This window comes from Pezoporus occidentalis, unplaced genomic scaffold (assembly GCF_034315485.1).
Source record: "Pezoporus occidentalis ecotype Australia unplaced genomic scaffold, CSIRO_AGI_Poc_V1 ctg54, whole genome shotgun sequence".
Lineage (NCBI taxonomy): Eukaryota > Metazoa > Chordata > Aves > Psittaciformes > Psittacidae > Pezoporus > Pezoporus occidentalis.
This window is the reverse complement of record NW_026915877.1, coordinates 1,009,749-1,022,741: the sequence shown is the minus strand read 5'-3', so window position 1 is coordinate 1,022,741 and position 12,993 is coordinate 1,009,749. Positions and strand designations below refer to the sequence as shown.

At 35.5% G+C, this 12,993-nt stretch overlaps 1 protein-coding gene across 6 annotated transcripts in view; it reads right to left on the bottom strand.

Annotated features, from left to right (window-relative positions):
* The window catches only part of ARHGAP15 (Rho GTPase activating protein 15), a 344,865-nt gene that overhangs the window by 148,212 nt on the left and 183,660 nt on the right, over positions 1-12,993 (bottom strand). The gene's annotated exons all lie outside the window — the stretch shown is intronic.

Here is a 12,993-nt window from a genome sequence, read left to right as displayed (position 1 = left end):
CAAAAAGACAAGAAAATCATATGGTTCCTTTTTCTACCAGGAGAACCAGGTAGACTGTTATGCCAAAAGGAAACCCTTTGAGTGGCTGGATATTGCCAGCCATGTGTGCACTTTTAACTTGAAAACCAACATGTAATTCTGCCTTATGTTTTGAAAAATGAGCTAGTTATCTGTAGAGAACAAGGGAGACTTGGCATTGCTGTATTTATATCATCCTTCTTTAGAGTCATAAAATTATTCACATATTTAAATTTAGACATGTCTTTGGATACCTGTTGAAACTTTTATTTGGATCCATTCTTATTGTACCTTTCCAGGAAGAATATTATACCAAAAAATTATTTTTAACGAAACTTACTAATTATATTTTTTACTTCTAAATTTAAAAATTAAATTATATTAAAATTAATTTACATTTCTATTGAACTTATTTTCCAGTTCTATTCATAACCTTATATTTTCTGACCCATAATGAACTCCTAAGGCTCCTCATACAATTAATGATAGAATTAATTCATAGTGCTTATGAAAAGCAACGTTAAAATTGTTTCTTTCCAATGAGAAATAATAGTGACATATATTTACTGCTTTGAAATAGAAGTAACAACATATTTTTCTCTTGCATACAGCAAATTTAATACTTTCCAGTGAATGTAGATGAGATAGTTTATGGAGAAAGGCACACCCTTTATCTTTTAAGTGATCAAGAAATATTTAGCCAAAACTCTGAAATCCATTTGCTGTACTCTCTTGATATGTCAACTCTACTTTATCAAATTATCTTTACCTCAATTAAATCATTAGAGTAAGTATAACAGACCAAAAGATTGCCCATGAGCTCGTTTTAAAAAAGAATATGTAGATGTATTTAAGAATTTTTATTTAAAGTGAAGCTCTGATTAGAATCCCCAACATCCCTATTCACATAAACATAAACCTTAGACAAAGTGACTTTGACCTCCATCAACTTCATTTTATGATCTATGGAAATTATTTCTATTTGTTAAAACACAATTGATTTTCAAACTTTTCAAGAGTTGCAGCTTTTTCTTACAAGGTAATATGAGAGTTGCACTGTGAGGACACAAGAAAGACTTCCACTAAAGGTGCTTTTGGATTTGCATAAAATCAACATCAAACCACAAAGCAGATCAAAAGGAGGCTATAGTTTTTGTGTGAGCCTAACCTATAGAGGCTGTTAGTGGAAGAAGGTGCCTTGTGAGATATGCTACAGGCCAGCCTCTTGAGCTGAGACAATGCAATTAACAGGAGGAAAAAGAAAGCCCAGAATGAAGCTCCTGATGTATTTAGTCATGTAAATTTGAATGCTTACCTGAAAGCTCTGATTCCAGCGTGTTTAAGTGAGGTGTGGGCTTTTTTAGCATTGGCTTTATGAGAAGTTGGTCTTCTAATAAAGATCAAGTCATACAGTTTGGTTGTGTAACAGCAGATAGAAACTGTATGTTGCCCTCTCTCTTCCTTGCACTACCAAGTGTAGCTTTGGTCAAGGTGCAAGGTGGTCTAGGAACTGTGCTTCTGGCTTTCTGCAGCACCCACCCATCCTCTCTCTAGTTGGTGGTGGCTCTTTCTCATCACACAGGCAGCATGACGGCAAGATCTGGGTCAGTACATTCAAGACATGAGTATGAAGAGAACACAAAAAGGTGATCAGCTGAATGCATGAGTAACTGGGACCCCACAAATGAGCATGTCCTACACTGCTGGTGCAACAAGTTTGCTGCAGCAGTAGCTGGGACCCCAAGTCCACGTTTGGAGGGGAAAATATCCAGAGACACTGCAGAGCATGTGGTGACATTTAGTACTTCATCCAATCTCCAGAACAGCTGCACTGGGACAAACTGCCTGAGCAGGCAAATAATTACAATATATAATGATCTTTTCATGAGGTAAATTTAGGCCAGTCATCACGAGAACATTGAGACACTTCAGTCAGCTCCATGTGGTGCACTGACTCTGTTTGGCCAGCCATGGTGAAAATTCACACAAAATATTAAAAAGATGCAATAGAAAGCTGGTTTAGCTTTTAAATTAATGTTCCGGCTGACAAACTGCACAGGGGCTTAACCTACTTTAGAACATATTTAATAGTATAATTTAGTCTCTAAAAAGAAAAACAAAATAACTAATGATAGACAAATTCAGAGGTTGAATCTAGTTCAGATAAACATTCAAAAGTTCAGATGTTTAACCAAACCTTATCTTGTCCTTGAAAAGTCTCAACTGAAGTGCTCTATCAAATATAAGCAAAGCCCAGAAGACTGTAGAAACTTTTCCTTACAGAAGGAAAACTATTACCAGGAACCAGCACCTAATTGCAGCATTCATGCGTTAAGCAGTTAAGCATCAAAGCAAAAGCAAAATGTGTGAAGAAAACTGCTTCATGGAATGTTAAGAAAAATGCTTCATGAAATCTAACACAAGGAAAAGAAAATAATATTAAGGGGAAAGATAATACAAATGCAATTAGACTATCAACCAATAAAACTTAATTTATGTTTGATAGTTGAAATCTTCTGAGCTTAGAGAGAATAAGGAAAGCGGAGAGCAGAGAACTCTCCTTTTGAAGTCCTGCTGTCCAGACCCTGGATGACGATTATCATCTGAGTATTATGACTATTCTGTTGCAGAATTAGAAAGCTTTATTTTTATGAATGACCTGGATATTGAACAAAACCAGCTACGGATAAATTCTAAATAAACAATTGTTTCAAAAAGGTGAATTCTGCTAAATTATTTTTTTTCTGGACAAAACCCCATAAAATAAAAGATACATTTTCAAAAAACATTTTCATTGTGGGTTATTAATAACAGAAAGTATAGCTTTAATGGATCCTCTCCATTCTCACATTCACCAATTACAAATAATTTTTAAGTATACCCAATGAAAAGACTGCTGTGTTTGAGTGGTACTGTTTTGCATTCAGTAGGCACTATCTGCTACAGTTCCGCAGATTAAAGCAAAATTCAGACAAATGATTCAGCAAACCAGCAGGATGCTTCAGGATCCTTTCATTTTCTTTCCCTTTCTCCATGGCACCATTTTGACTCCTTTCTGCTTAAGCCTGTTCCTCACCTTTTCTTCTGTCTCCATCCCTCAAGTCACTTGAGCAATTAACAGAAAAGTTTACTTTTCTCATAAGTGAATTCCAAATTCGCTTTTCCAAATTTGGATGCCCCAAATCTGAAACCTAGCAAAAGATTTTATAATCAAGACTTCAGCTTTCAGTTCAGGAATTACTAATGTATAATTTATGCTAAAAGCAAAGTTTCAACAATAAATCAAGTATTTCACTGTTTACAATTGTGCCTTAATATCAGTACTACCCTTGATTCATCATACTGAGTGATCTTCAGATAAGATTGTATAAGAATTCAGATATTACAGTGCTATGATTTCATTATTTCTCTTAATTTTTAGTGCTGTCTTTTGTTTTTCATTCAAACACATCACTGAAATACCACCATATGAAGAAAGGAAGGAGCATCATAGTACCCTAAAATAACTATCTATAATCTTACACAGACGACAGATACCACACATATGTTTTCATATGTAATATGAATGTATTTTTTCCCACAGAAACATATACAAAACTTATTTTTGCAGGAACAAAACTTCTTGTCTTCTTAGAAACTATAGCAATGAGATAAATATTTTGATTTAAGTGAAATATATGTACAGTCTGAAAGACAGTAAAAGTGTAATCTTGAAATCATCACCTGCACTACTTAATTTTTAATCAACTTTCTGGTCCTTCCAGGCATCTTTTCCTAAGAGAAAACCTGGGTGTTGTTCAGAAGCCAGTTTACTCCACAGACTGCTCTCAAAAGGTATTATGGACAAGACAACACCAGGTTTATTTGCCTCTGTTTTACTCTGTCCTTTAATTCTTATCCCAGAAGGCACGTTACCTCCAAGCAAAATATTAGATACATATTAGACATTTTCACCACAATGTTTTAAAAGTGCCAGGCTAGTGGGATGCATATAATTGTCAGTTTATATCAGACATGGTAATTTCAGCTAAGCCTTTTTCTCTCCAAGTTTTGGGCTTTTGGTTGTTTGTTGTTGGTTTGTTTCTCTTTGTTTTTTTTTGGGGGGGGGTGATTTTTTTTTTTAATGTATTGACACTGCAGTATTTTAATTTCTTTTAATTTCATTTCATTAAAATGCGCTGTTTGAAAAGAGTTGCTCAGTTTTATAAGAATATTACTTTTCATTTTAAATTGAACGCCTTAAAAAATTAGTTACAAAGCCATTACCACATGTAGGAACAAACTTTATATGCAATAAAAAAAGCTTAAGTCAGGCTTACTCTTTGGTTTTCACAGAGGATGCATTTGTTGCAAAGGTTTAAAGGACAGCAGGATCTACATGTTCCTGTTGTATACTTTTTACCTTTAAAAAAAAAGGGCCATGAAACAGATGAATACACAGTATCAGGCCAGCCATTTCCATATGGAAGAATGAATTCCACTTCCCATGGCTGTGGGAAGACCTTTCCTTGAATATCCAGGTGCAAGAAATATGGACTGAAACTGGGGCAGATTCAGAAAAGGCTTATTTGGGACAATCAGGAAAAAGAGAAGCAGCTTAACATGGGAAAGACAACTGCAAGTTTTGGCTGGCTTAATCTACCAAATCAAGCAGAAGAAGGAGTAAGACTGCTGTCTGTAACTCTGTTTGGGGTGGTAGACCTGAAACAGAAAAGAACTGCTGAAAATAAAATGCTAGCTAAACGCTGACACAAGCACCCGTATGTACCACAAGCACATTTAGGCTGAAAATCAGAATGCTTTCAGCTTTGAAAACTTTGGAACACTCTTTCAGCCTGAGCTGAGGGGTAAACACATTACTACTGAATTTCATTAATTATGGAAGGAATCAAATGGGGTAGTTGTTTTCAAGAACTGGGGAATTGATTCAATGCTGCGAAAAGTCTGTCTGAGGCAGATAATGCTATGTTACACTTTTCAATAACAGTAAGGCAAATGAATTCCTCTTGGGTGAATCCTGGACATGCTTAAGACAATGGCCAATGGAATTAATTAAATGGAGCCAAATATCCTTGGTGGTGAGGGGTAATGCGCATATGTCATAGTGTTCTCTTCAACATCAATATTTAAAGCCAGCTAGTTGGAAACTTTTACTTAATTGATAAACAATGCAGCATTTAACCCTTCCATGGTTTTCAACCCTGTGACTTTCACAGGCATGACCTTTTTATCTGCACATCAGTAGGCAGCCGGTGGAATAAATAAGTGATCCTACAAAGAACATTCCCTTTTCAAGCACTAATACACTTTGTCCAGGAGACTGTGCCATACTTTCATTCATTAAATTGGTCTTTCAATATTTGGGTTTGAAGGTTGTGATTTAAATTAAATACATTGTCTAACCTGGAAGGTACAAACATTTAAATAATTTTGCCATGGGGAAAAAGTTGAGTCTGGGCAGTAGGTATTCCTATCTAAAGACTGATTTGTGGTCTCTCTAATTGGGCTTAATTTAGAATTTTATAACCTAAAAACCTCCTTATTTCTGTTACAATCCTCCCAAAGTGCCAAAAGGATTGCATCTGGATTAGTTGTAAATAGTATCGAAACCTCAGAATTTAGTGTAGTGTGAGAATCATTTTTCCTGTCTACAAACTTGAAATTGTGATAGTCATTTCAATAAATACAGCAAGAGGCTTCAGACTTAAGCTCACAGGAGTGGCGGAAATCTGGTCTCTCTCTTCATATCCAAAGAACAGATCTCAGAAAATCCTTCTCACTTGCTCTGATTCTGACCTCTTTCCAAAGGCAGTGAAAATGCCTGTGTCTATTTAGGTGTTAGCAGTTGTCAGCCTATATTCTTTCACTGTGGAGAAATACAAAAATGAAGATATACTGACAATGCAAGTGATAGAGCGTCAAGCAGATGTAACTGTCTGCATTATCTATTGCTTTAAACTACAGAAATGAAGACATTCTGTACAACATACAAAAACCTTTAGTTTTACTTTCTAATGCAGACAAAGATCTACTTAGTAAGGAGATTGCACCAAACTATCAGATATGTTGGATATTTGGGCTTAAAAGTGATAAAAGTCAGAATATATTTTCCTCATGACAACAGTCGACCTTACTTTTAGTATGTGGGAAGGGGCATAACATCTTAACTCCAATAATATCCAAAATACTTGATTTCTTTGTAATTGCTTTTTCTGATGCAAGGGTATGTTTGAAAAAACAACTGCATGTTTTCCCCAGAAGCAGTTTTCTTAAACACTATGTCAGTATGTGTAATTCAGTGGGAAAAAACTTAAAGTAATCATAACTATCCAGTCTCTACTTCACTCCATATCAAGTTTATCTGGAATGTGCGTGTAGGAGTTTATTTTAAGAAAAATATATAGCATCTCACTTCTTTGGAACAAAGAAGAAATATGGATTTGTAACTCTTTTTTTCTTTGAACTTAAGTCCTTCAACAGTGTTTTGGACAAACCTAAGGAGATTTTAAGGCAGACATTTTGTGTTATAACACTCCCATGGGTCATATGTATGATCATCTTTACTAAAGCTCCTTTCAGTCCCAGTTGCATAAATATGCATTTTATTTCACTAATCTTGAAACAACAGGAATAAAGTTTACCCAGGTCTTTTATACCTCAGAGAACAAAACAAATATTGCAAATCTTTCAAGAGAAAGGATATACAAAAGGGCTTAAGGTGAATGTTTCAAAGCAAATACTCTAAACGATGTGCAAATTATTTCAGCACTTGAACATGATTTATAAAAAGGGATTAGTCCACTGAAACAAGAACCCAGTTTAAACTGTTGCATTTCAAAGTCAAAGATGAGAAACATTTGCTGGAAAAGGCAGAAGAAACCAGATAGTAATCTGTAGTGGGGATTTCTGATTGATTTTCTTTAACTAATTCGGCCTTACATTAGCTATCATTGTCATTCATACTTAACTGTGGTGGGCAGTGTAATATACCTTCTTTTATGATATAATTATCCATAAAAATGAAGAATGCAGTAGTGATAATTGAGTAATAATGAGGAAATTAATAACTCAGTGACTATCTCCCTATTTACTAGTATGCTCCATAAATGAGCATAAGGAATGTGAAACAATTAAAGATTATCTAAGCTCAAACAGATAGCTTTTCCAGAGAGCTGTGTGTCAGAAAGCAGACCAATAAGTCACAGGTCACATCTATAAAAATACATTATATTATATTGTAATATTCCCACATACTCTTCATATAATGGGTAAAAGCTACTCTTAAGTACTATAAAAATGATCACTTTTATGTAATTGTAAAGATTAATAAGTGAGTTAACTTCTCATGGTTCTATAATGATACTGCTGTTCAAATAGGTAAAGGAAAATTTAATGATCTTGCTCAGATATGATTAATATCTAACTTTTTCCTGACTAAAATTCTGGACTTGGTTCAATAAAAATGAATTAAGTGAACATGCACTGATTTCCCTGCCAAATGTTTATATGGAAGTTGGTTATGCCCAATTTAAAAATATGTTTTTTCAACACAAATAGTAAACTCTGGAAGGATTTTGGAAAGTGAAGTAGAAATAAAACAAAGAATTAAGGAAACATTATATTATAATTGATGGAAACAGGATACTCAAACTCAGGAAAAATGCCTTTTTTTTTTTTTTTTTTTGAGAACTAGTCACAGCCAGTTGGAATTTTGGGTGCAACATAATCTCCTATTATCAGTGGAAGTAAGACAATTTGTGAATCTGGGATGTTTTGTTCCCAAAATACCAATATTATTGTTTCTTTGTTGCTGAATTGGTATTTTCCTAATCTTGAAGAAAACGACCTACCTATAGTAAACGTTCCAGAGAAACATTAAAGTAAAACTATATAAAAAAATAAGTTTAGTCCCTATAATCCAAATGAATGCTGCCATCCTCCATAAGCAGTGTGTTGCATTTTCTTTTTGTGAGCTTTTTTCGGTATCTGAAGCTGACTGCGTTCCTGTTAGTGCAATATAAATAAATGCCGCAAACACACAAGCTGCAGTGACAAAATTAACATTGCAGTAGAAAAATGCATATTTGCATAGAGTTTTAATTTTCTTTCTGTTTTAATTGTTAGAACTGGTAATGCTGCACTAAATTACATTACTGCTTTATATTTCTTGGTTTTATTAAAAGTAATAAAACTGACCTATACATAATGTTAACATTTTAATATAATAATACTCTCTAAACAGCATCCATCTGGCTTTGAACTTCACATCTACACTAGAATAAGTGGGCTGGGAAAGGGAAAGAATTCAGACCTCAACAGAGATAACAAAGAAATGGAGTGCTTTCCCACTTCTGCTGCTCTAATTAGCCTCATATCAATGAAGTAACCCTAGATGGGTGAAGAACTTTGTTAGCTTTCTCAGAATCTGGCCCTCAAAAAGTTTGTCTGAGCCAGTAAATGCTCTTGTCACACCCCAAGATATGGTCTCCCAAACTTCCAGCCTTTTCGCTTGTTAGGAAGAAACAGAGAAAATATAGGCTCCTCTCTCTGCACTGCCTGTAATTAGGGGTCCTTTTTCTAGGATCTCTAAGTGATGCTTTCAACAAATTAAGTTCTGACTTTTTTTTTCTTCCTGCTACTTAAGCAGCTGAAGCTGCACAAATACATGTGTTAGTGCCCTGGTAACCACCCCTTCCCTCTGCAGATAAACAATAGCATCAGCGTTTGCCACAAAAAAAAATACAGTTGTGTGTGGGGACAATCTTTAAACCCTCGAGCAAGCCCTCAGCAGAAGCTTGATCCAAGGAAGGAGCAAGAATCACATGGAGCCAAAAAGAGTTAAAGCTCCACTAAATTCTCCATTTCTTCTATCGCATCCACTGAGAGACCAAATTGGGTTTCTACTGCTGTTCCAGCACTACTACATTGTACAGTCTTAATTATCTAACAAAATGCATTCAGAGATGATTTGGGATGTTTCAGTAATTACTTAGGAATATTTACATGCCATGCTTATTCTAGGTTCAAAATTCAGCCTTCTGGGATAAGGAAAAGTGAGTGAAATGATAAAGGCAACTTTGGGCAATTTTAAAGTACAAACACAGTCCTTGACTAAATAATAGGGATGGGATGCTTGACTTAAACTGTACCTTTTAAGAAGCCACAGCAAATTTCAGAGCCCAGATAACTTTGTTGCAAATACCTCTGAAGGCAACTCAAAATTATGATCCAGAGGTTATTATTTTTTTCCTGATTAAAATGATGCAAGGAGGCATATTCCCAGACACTGCTCTGCAGCCATTTCAGGGGAAGAGTGTGAGGGCTGTGGCATCCTAGAGCAACGCATCGCCTTTTGAGACTTAAAAAAAGAGCATCATTGCCTGTTGGAAGTGCAAGAAGAATTTAGGTAAGAAAAATATCATTATTTGAGTTGGCTTGTGGTGAGGATGCCAGGGCTAAGACCCTGATCCTAGTGAAGAGTGGAAAGGAATCCCAAGCCTGGTGTTTAATATGCATGACATGTCTGCTTTGCTGTCAACTTTTCCTTCCACCCCTGCTTTTGTCTGATTTTTCCACCTGTTGCAACTTGTCCTCATTCAGGCTGAGAGCTGGAATTGTCTTACTTTGTTGTCACATTGTGTCTGGCACAATGGTGCCTGGATGTCCAACTGCTCTTATCAAGACACTAAAGTGATCATGAATTACAATAATACCACAAAGCCCATAAGACTTCCTTTTTCACACACACATACAGATATATATATTTATTCTTTTTCAATCTTGATGCTGTAGTTGTGGCACCTCAAGCCAGAATTCAAATATGGGAGAGATCTTCCAGGATCTGTCACAGGATTTCATGATTAACCACTGGGTTTTAAGTAAAATGTTTTTGAAGATAAGAAAACTATGCAAGTAGAAACAATAAAAATAACGCAATTCAATCTTATCAATGCAGGCAGTTCCAGCTTTTATGTGACAAACAAGGAGATCAAATTGCATTTATCTAATATCACAGATTTTTTAAATGTCTAAAATATTTCATTATTTTGCTTTGGCAACCTAAAGCTGAGGAACAGATTACTGTTCCCACTACATAAGGAAATAACTGACAACAATTAGTATTTATTCTTGTTGCTTTTGTAATAAAAATAGAATTCCATCACTTTCAAGGAAACCTAAAATATTAATAAGAATGTGATAAACTGAGTAAATGTGACGCCATAAGGAAATGATGGAGAACAGGTTGGAAATATAGTGCTTTGGGAATGGATTGCATTATCAAGCTTGTGATTGTGCATTTTGACAAGAGCAGCCCTCAGATTGATACAGTAGCCAAAGGGCACTCTTCCTACTGTGAAGCCGTTTATTTCTATCCAGAAAAGGGGGAGTAGAATGGGAATTGATCCCGTCTGACAATCGATAGTGACTCCAGCCCCAGCTCTTCCACAAGAGGTCACTCCTGAGTGACAGAATTCTCAGATGATGGCCAAAATGCAAAATATGAAGCAACCATGAACAGAAAATGAAATGCTGAGCTTAGTGGAGAGTGTGGAGTTGGTTTGCTTGCCTGCAATTTGCTTGACTGTTCTGACAGATCCTGTTGTCCATAGCCACAGTAAGATCTCTTGGGTTTTGGAAAGCTGAATGATTTCTGGGAACTGTGCAACGCACAGACCCTTTCCCTACCTTCCATGCACCTTGAGAGCATCTCTACTTTCAGTCTAACCCTGGTGTTTGATTTCATGCAGTAAAAAATTAACATGGCAGACCACCTACCAGAAGACCCAATTATAATTTGTATTAATTTGGAGGGGTTTTGGCAATGTTAGAAGAAAAAAGCCCCAAAACCTACAGTCTGAATGACAATTAAATTACTTGGAATTCTGAAGTCTGCCACTAATTTTAAAAATTACCAATTTAGAACAACAGTTCTCTGTATAAGGAGCAGTGCTACAAGACAGTTTCCTTGCACCAATTGTGTATATCTTCTAATGCGGGAGGTTCCTAAGGTGAAAAACATGTTCTTTCTGACCCAGCATTAGCTGCATAAATTAAGTCAGTGAGATAGTTGGCATCATAAAAAAAAAGAAGTAATCTCTTTCCATGTATTTGAGAGCAGGATCAGGTTTTTATTTGTTTTGGTAATGTTCCCCAAGGCTATCCTTGGTTTCCTCTTCACTCAAGAAAACTTGAATTAGAACATGAGTTGCAACCAAACTGGATGAGAAGCCACTGAAAAGCTGCATGACCAAGACCATGAACACTCTGTGAACTTTGGAAATTAGCCTGGCAGTTTAAGCCCAATTTTCAATGAAATCAGTGTCTACAGCTCAAAAAAACATAATAGAGAGTTATCATTTGTCTTTGTAGTGTAAGCAGAAGCAATTAGGATTAAACATAAAACCCAGATTACTGCTACTAAATCTCTAGGGGCAGTCTTCCTAATTTTAAATTAAAGAGCAAATTACTGGAATACTTAGGTTAGAATATACCTGTCCTTTATATACTTATGCTGCTAAAACCTCCTAGTTACATAGCAATAACAATTCTAAAACTGGACATTTTTTGCAGCCCTTAAAATGTAGAAAATTTAAATACAAATGAGTCTGAACTGTCTGAATATGCCACTAAAGATTGTTGGGGGGTTGGCCTGCTAACACATCACTTGCTTGTTTTCTGTGTTAAACTGGAGAGTTTTGAGCCATCTTTAAAAAAATCTCCTTTGTTTGGATTTGGCAGTGGCAGTAGTCAATAATACAAGAGCACTATAAAATTATAAAATTGTTAAACTTTGTAAGAACTTTCTAAACACACTTGCAGATATTTCACGTATCTTCTCTGTGCTCTGCAGTCAAACTGGACAATGAAACGACCACCTGTTAACTGCTAACAATGTGTCATTACCAGTTCTCATGCCTTTTTAAAGCAATTTTGGCTCTAGCTGCGGATAATTCTGGCTACGATACTTGTGTGAACATTAAGGGCACAGAAAGCCAAAGGCAGAAAACTGACAATACAGTTTGTGCTTAGACTACTAATAAGTAAGTGAATAATATGATTTTTCTAATTCCACATAATTGCTTGATCTCAAGGGGCCAAAAAAAGAAGTTCTGAATACATATTTTAGAAGCAATCCAATATACAGTATTTAAATGCAAGCTTCGATTCAGTGAGATTTCACAGCAGATATTTTCACATTTTTTAAGAGTTTAAATAGCCTTTAACAAAACAGAGGTTATTCAGGATTCTCTAAGGTTTGAAAAGAAATGTAGGCTAAGTTTCTTCCCCTGTTCATACCCACTTTTTTCGTTTTGTCTGACAAATTATTATTTAAAGATATGTGTGAAGTATAAATAAATAAATAAAAATTCCCCACATGTGGAGACAGTTTATGGGCATTTTGCTATTAGCTACAATAAGAGGAGAGTCAGACCCTCAAAACTTACCATGCTCTCAGTCTTATTTTCCTTCCTCTGAGAAATGCCATGTAACACACAGTACAAAGATATTGGGACAATTTTTCACAAGCTACATTCAGGCTACTTTATATTTTATAACAGAAGGAAAAATCTTTTAAAAACTCAGATCTCCAAGATAATAAGAAAACAACAGCAACAATAAAAATCTTTGGTCTGCAAAAAGAGACTATTTAATGAATATCTGTATTTGTGTGTACAGGCACATGCATGTGTGTGCATATATTTATGATTGTGTGGATAATTCTAATTAAAAATAATGACGTTGTGTCTTTTTAATGCAATATCAAAGGCTTTGATCCTGCACTGAAGCACATGCAGGCAAATTCTTACACAGCACTTTGGTAACTATAGGTATCTCATACTAGCATGCAAGTCTAAAGCTGTTCACAAAGCAGAATGTGAATCTCCTGCCAAATGAAGAAGAAAAACAAAAGCTTCAAATGAGAGGGCAAAATTAAAAAAATGCTGAATGAGTGATTCCGGGTGACCACTAGCT